This window comes from Sphaeramia orbicularis, chromosome 6, assembly GCF_902148855.1.
Source record: "Sphaeramia orbicularis chromosome 6, fSphaOr1.1, whole genome shotgun sequence".
Classification (NCBI taxonomy): domain Eukaryota; kingdom Metazoa; phylum Chordata; class Actinopteri; order Kurtiformes; family Apogonidae; genus Sphaeramia; species Sphaeramia orbicularis.
Window position 1 is genome coordinate 20,101,201 of NC_043962.1, and position 7,903 is coordinate 20,109,103.

The following is a 7,903-nucleotide window of genomic DNA, read 5'->3' on the forward strand; positions in this document are numbered from 1 at the left end:
AATCCACACTCACCCACTCCTACATTAAATTCAGTTTTCAATTAAAGTTTATTTGTAGAGCCCTATTATTATTTTTATTTTTATTTTTATTTTTTTATTGATTTATTTTGATCATGCAAAGAAACAAAATAAAACAAAACAAAGCAAAATAAGGCAAAAAACAAAATAACATTGAAATGAACAGAATCTATCTTCAAGTATGTGCAAGTCTGAATTTTGCATGGTCGAAATGGAGTAGGAAGAAGTGTAAACTTAATGAGAAGACGATCAAACTTGACTATCTAGAGCAGGGGTGTCAAACTCATTTTAGTTCAGTTCCACATTCAGCCCAATCTGATCTCAAGTGGGCCAGACCAGTAAAATAATAACAGTGAAAAAAGTAAAATTATATTATGATCAGGTTTACATCTACAAAGCTTCCTTAAAAATCTGAATAACACAAACAACTTGAATTGTCTTAAGAAAAACAAGAACCTCGGTTTATCAGTTTATCATTTACACATGTGCATTACAATCGCACAGAACATTTACTAACAGGCAGAATATTGGTAAAATTGCATTTACTTTTCTTAAGACATTTCCGTTTGTTCATATTTGTTCAGGTTATTCACATTTTTTGTAAAAGTATAGTTTGGTAATGTAAACATTTTGATATAATTTTACTTCTCTACACCAAAAAATCAAAGGGAAAATATGGGGTTGTCATTATTTATAGGTTATTATGATAATATTTTACTGGTTCTGACCCACTTGAAATCTGATTGGACTGTATGTGTCTGTATGTGCAACCTGAATTAAAACGATTTTGACACCACTGATTGTTAATATCTTCAGTGTAATTTTTGCATTTCACAAATTCACCCTGCGGGCCGGATTGGACCCTTTGGTGGGCCAGATTTGGCCCCCGGGCCACATGTTTGACACCTGTGATCTAGAGGAAGTAAAAGTTGTAACAAGGTTTTCGTAGGTGAACCTGCGGAAGGATCATTATTGTCAGCTGATGTGGCGCTGTCAGTGATGGCCTCTGAACTTCTGAACTGAACTGCAGTTGTCTGCAAAAGAGCCCTATATCACAACAAGGTTGCCTCACAGGGTTTTACAGAATTAACTGAATATAAAAATAAACAACAGGCAAACAGTAGATCACAAGTGTCAAGCATGCGGTCCGGGGGGCCAAAACCGGCCCGCCAAAGGTTCCAATCCGGCCTGCGGGATGGCTTTGCCAAGTACAGAAGATAGTTACAGTCAAGGGTGTTGAACTCGAAAATAATAGCATAATAACGTAGAAATAATGACTCCAGATGTTCTTCTTGGTTTAATGTGGGAAACAATAATATGACGTTATGCCTATAAATAATGTCAACTCCAATTTCTTCTCTTTGATTCATTGCAGAGAACATTAAACTCTGATATCCTCTAATAATAAAACGTCAATAACTTGAACAAATATGAACAACCTAAAATGTCTAGAGAAAAATATGTGTAATTTTAACTATATTCTGCCTGTTATGTGTCTTGGTAGATCTGATCTATAATGCACATGTATTAATCATAAGATGAGGCATAATATTGATCAAATTTTTCTTATTATTATCTTCCTATTTTTCTTCAGAAATTTCAGTTTTTTCAGGTTATTCACATCTTTTTTGTTTGGATAGTTTGTAAAATGTAAATGATTTCATAATTTAATCTTATTTTTTGCATATAAAAAATTTGGAGTTGTCATTGTTTATAGGTTATTCGGCTATTATTTGACTGGTCCGGCCCACTGGAGGTCAAATTGGGCTGAATGTGGCCCCTGAAAGAAAATGAGTTTGACACCCCTGCAGTAGATGAAGGAAATGGGTTAATGTGTTGGCTTTTCCATACATTTAGTGATTTCACTGCTTTCTATTAAGGATTACTGAAAAAAGCTTCTGGACCCATTGATTAAAAATTTCATTGTATAAATTAACAGTTTTTAACATGTGATTAATGTCATCTGTGCTCCCATGTCTATGTTTGCTTGTCCGTGTCCCTGTACTAGTGCACCACAGTGTGCGTGAAAGACATGAGTCATTAACACCCGTCTTCCGTATCCTCATGTCAGAAAGTCCAGGACCGTACAGTATATACGTGAGCATGCTGCCCACTTCCATCTCCACTAATTCCACTTAAACCTAATAAAGTTATTTTTATCTTTGGTGAGCACGCGGTGGGACAGATTCTCAGGGGAATCGCATTCGGCCCAGCCTCCACCCTGCTTCTCCTTACCTTCCTCTCCTGCTGCCCCTTGGCTGAGATCCACCTTGGGGCCCCCGGGCCCTGCTCCTGTAGCGCAGTTAGACAGGTGCAGCTGGCCACAGACATGCACGATCCCTCTACGCCAACCACCAAGCTCGCCCTCTCCATTTACACCCTCGTCTTAATCACTTCGATTCACATGGCACTTTTTAAAATCTGGGTGCACATCTCAGCCAGATAAAATTCAGAAGACATATTAGAATGGCGCTGTAGTTTGTGAGGTGATGAAGTTACAGTGTACAGCCTTGGCGGCAGAGGTTACACAGATTAAAGTACCGGTAATTTCATGCAAAACCTTAAATGACCTTAAACCAGTGTTTTTCAACCTTGGGGTCGGGACTCCATGTGGGGTCGCCTGAAATGTCTAGTAATTCAGAAAAATAAAAATGACAAATTTACTAATAAAAATATATGGTGAATTGAGAGAGACAATCCCAATCCATAAAAGACATGACAAACTGAAGCTGAAACTGAAGCACTGTGGTACTGTTTATCTGTCAAATGTTCATTGTGGTCAGTTTCAGATGCTGCAGCTCTTTCATAATTCATAGTTTGAGTTCTTGTTTGTTCAGTATTAATTGTCAACCTTGTAAATCCAAGCTGGACTAACTGCACATATCCTGACCAAGGAAAATAAAATTCTCCCTTTGTGCAGTAATCTACACCTGGCTTTTCTGTCTCTGTCCATAATAATATACATTATATAGACTAAATGTCATCTAAAATTAACATTTATTTGCAACATAGTATAGTAAACTATTACCTGATCAAAAAAAAAAAAAATTTAGCAAAAAAATGCCGCAGTTTTGAATGTCTGGGGTCACCAGAAATTTGTGATGTTAAAATGGGGTCACGAGCCAAAAAAGATTGGGAACCACTGCCTTAAACATTCAGACCAATATTCTGTACTTTAATTAATTTTGCATAAATGTCTTCTTTCTGTGTGTTTATGTATCCTGTGTTCTGAACAGTCACACTCCCTTTATGAGGTCCAGTCTATGCACAATAACTCAAACCTTTCCAAAAAAACTTGTGGTTAAAGAAATCTACCCTTAAACTAACACTTGGTAACAGCAGGACCCAGTTCTCCAATTATTTTTTCCTAATTCACTGAATCAACATGTAACATTCAACCTAATTAGTTTGGGGCCTAGCGGAACCTTACATAAGTTGTCGAGCAGCGCAGGAAAAACAAGTTGTCCTGCCAAAACCCAAATCAAGAATGACACAAATGATCTGCATACAGTAGGTGGAATGAGAACAATGTTTTTCTATGCTGTTAATGAATAACAATGATTACGGGCAGATAAAAACAGGAACATCCCCGATCCCGCGCGAGTGAATAGACTATAAAACAGGATAGGCGGTGTTGGCTCCGAACTTTTCTTTGAGGGTGTTGTGGAGCAAGTGGCACATGAATTAAACTGGTGACAAGCAGAGGCCGCAGATCTCTCCCAAAGTCTACTTTTAGAAAGTGCAAGTCAAGGTTTTAAGTTTCAGTGTCTGCTCTTGAGTGAATGGGTTTTCCATCTTGCCAATTAGGTGTACAATTTAAAGGCTTGTTGTCAAGAAGCCAAACAGTTGAAGTCTGTTGATTTTGCTGTATACATTTGGCACAGTCTAGTGTTTTCGACTGTAGGGATACTGCCTTTTTTGAGTGTATAAATAGCAATAAAACCCTCTTTTATTTGCAAGAAACCTGGACATATGTAGTGATTTTGATAAGAAATTAAAAAAAAAAAAAAAAAGAATCAGATTATTCAAAGACGTGGTGTGGAAACGGTCGTCTTGTAAAATCCAACTGCAGGTTCCCAGAGTACATGAGGGGTAAGCACTCCTCAGGAATGTAGTCTTGAAATGTTACCCTGCTATCGGAAGCCCAGAGCAGGGTGACATCGGGGTGAGGTTGCCATTGTAGAGGTGTGTGTGTGTGTGTGTGTGTGTGTGTGTGTTTGCGTGTACAGTGTGCACATGTGGGACACAGGAGCTACAGGGGGAACTCAAATGTAATTACTTCCTGCATATGTCCTCTCTGTAAATGTGTCACCTTGCAGCGCCTTTAAACATCTTCCGTTTAATTTGAGTTAATAACCAACTACACCCTGAGAAACATAAGTTAATACTCCCCGACACGGAACTGACTCCTTGGTGCCATCCACTTGAGTCCACACACCTGGTATAAGACTAATGGTACACTATGAGGCTAATGCCAGACCCAGCTTCACTTTGGCCAAATAAACACCGAGCTGAAGGAGGAAATATCTCATATTCACACTCGGCTGGTTTTGGGATGTTTACAGATTATCAGAAGTGAGAAAAACGGATAAACTTAGCTGTATTTATAAGGCGCCCTTCTCCTAGAAGATATAGGTGCTTCTATGAAACTGGGCTGAGAGGCTAAAAATTCAAACCAGATGTAGACTAATGTTAAGAAGCAAGTTTGGAAGCACTTTGGGCCTGTTTAGAAAATAAATATTTACTGAGTTAAAAGACAAACTATTTTTCAGATTCGCATTGTTATATTAGTTTTATACAAAAATCCACATGTAACTTGGTAAAATGGACATGAAAATTATGCTACTTTTTTTTGAATGTCTTTTTATTCTCTCACAGGTACATTTTGGGAATTGAACTAATTATGCAAGGCAGAGTGTTTCACAAAAATGACCGCTGCTGCAAAATCCCTTGAGATTTATCCATGTTTAAATGGGTAGGTTCCGCATGTAACATGAGTGGACACAATGGGTTACACATGAAACCTGGAATGAGACTGAGATTCATGAAAAACCTGCATGCCTGGATTAGAAAAATCACTAGGATCCTCAAATTTAACACAGTGTCTTTATTTATAGCACTATATAAGGCCATTTCAAGTGATGTTTTCCAGATCAAATGTACTGACACCTTGGTAGCTTTTCATGTCCCAATTTTGGTTGTATTTTTAGCCCCAATATTTATTAAAAATTCATTAATTTTGGGATGGCTCAGAGCAAGAATACAATTTCTTTTGCATTTATCTGAGGTCATCATTAGGTACATCCTGGGTGGATATAAGTCTAAATTTCTTTTGTATTATTGGATCTAAAAAAGCTGGCCAGATGCCAAAATGTACCAAGTTTCATAGAAGCACCCATAGTAACAATGAACGACAGTACAACAGTAATGGTTATTGATGGTATGTAATCATTTGTTCTTTTTTTTTATGTATATAATTTAATGACCAACCTGTTCTTTATTATGGACTGTATATATTAGCTGATTAGTCAAGTCATGTAAAATTGGGGTTGAACAATATAATCTCCGCTTCTTCCTACTCCTTTTTGGACATAAAATATTGTTAAAGAGCCGCAATGAAATTGTTATGCATTTATGTGATATTTGTTTTCTTTGTTGGTTGATTTAACCCCTTCATGCATACTGGTCGCTACAGTGGACAGCTGTTCAAAGCTGTTCTCTTATATATTCATGGATTTTATTGTTTTAGTTCCATATCAGCCAATAAAGTGGACGTACCATTGCTGTAACTTTGATATTCTTGATAAACCTGATCTGCAGTAACATGTTTGAGTGTAAGTCAGTTTCTTGTTATTGTTATTAGACTGTCATTAACTTTTTTTAAACAAAAAGTTTTGGGTTTTTTTTGCATATTATCTCCATAAAGTGAGTAATAACTAATATTAGAGTATGTTAAAATGTGACAAAACATCAGATTAGCAGCATTACAAAAATTATTTCATAGTTTTCACACAGAATATTCGTAAATGCATGTTTCTTTGCTTCAAAAATTAAACTCATGGTGTCCAGCTGAGTGGATATTTTTGCATTTCCATGAAAAATCGATTCATAAAAAAAATTCAATCGCAGTGCTTTTTTCATGCCTAAAGAGGAATAAAAACACTCAGGAAAAATATCTTGATTACGGTTCTCATAATTCATGCATGAAAGGGTTAATTCCATATATTGGATTGTCCTTTTAAATCTGGAATTTCCTCTGCCTATTTATGTTTGAAATAAAGTCTATCTATATCTACACTACAAACAAAAAGTTAAGGATATTTCTTTCTTTTTTTTTTTTTTTTGTCTTTTTTTGAACATTTTTGCCATCTGTAAATAAAATTATGTCTGGTCATTCAAAAAAAATTCAGTCCACACAAAAAAGTAAAAAGCGCTGTGCAAGAATCCCAACTGAAAAAAATAGCCCAAAAATAAAAAAAAAATATCCTTAACTTTTTGTTTGTAGTATATATGTCTGATGAGTCACCTGCAGACAGACTTCTCACCCATAAGCACTGAGAACTGATTTTTATGGAAGGTGGTTGAATTCAACAGGTTAAATGTTACTCAAATTAGATACCCAACATTTACAACACCAGGAATTACAGCTGACAGTAACACAGTAATTGTGGGTAATAAAAGCTTAATAATTATGTGAAGCCATTTAATTAGCAGCTTGGTCCTTGGTCCTATTGGTCCTTCTGAACAACCAAAAATTAATTTCCATGTATAAGTTTGAATTTGTATCATATTTGATACATCCGGTCTCAATGCTCAAATATTACTTTTGAAAAAAATAATAAAATTAAATAAATAAATAAATAAATAATAATAGTAATAATAATAGTAATAATAATAATAATAATAATAATAATAATAATAATAATAATAATAATAATAATAATAATATAACACAAACATGTCTGCCAATTTTGAAAAGGAATTACCAATTTGTTAAAGCTCTGCTTCCTGACAGTCTTGTAGTGTCATGGGAGAGGCCTCTGGTGAACAAATTCCTTTCCCTCTGGTGGATTATCCGTCTATTCCATGTATCCAATTGTATACATGGGTTTTTAAAGGCAAAAAATATTACACCAATCATGTAGATCAGGGGTGTCAAACTCATTTTAGTTCAGTTCCACATTCAGCCCAATTTGATCTCAAGTGGGCCAGACCTGTAAAATAATAACCATGAAAAAAGTAAAATTATATTAGGATCAGGTTTACATCTATAAAGTTTCCTTAAAAATCTGAATAACATGAATAACTTGAATTGTCTTAAGAAAAACAAGTGCAATTTTAACAATATTATGCCTCGGTTTATCAGTTTATCATTTACATATGTGCGTTACAATCACACAAAACATTTAGTAACAGGCAGAATATTGGTGAAATTGCATTAACTTTTCTTAAGACATTTCCATTTGCTCATATTTGTTCAGGTTATTCATATTTTTTGTAAAAGTATAGTTTGGTAATGTAAACATTTTCATCTAATTATTCCTTTTTTTCACCAAAAAAACAAGAGTAAATTTGACAGTCATTATTTATAGGTTATCATGATATTTTACTGGTCTGACCCACTTGAAATCTGTGTAACTGTAACTATAATTGGACTGTATGTGTCTGTATGTGGAACCTTAATTAAAATGATTTTGACTCCACTGATTGTTAATATCTTCAGTGTAATTTTTGCATTTCACAAATTTATCCCAAGGACCAGACTGGAACCTTTGGTGGGCCGGATTTGGCCCCCGGGCCGCATGTTTGGACACCTGTGATGTAGAGGGCTTCAAAACTCATGTATCAAATATGCTACGTTTGGTGTTATAGGGTTAAGGCTGGT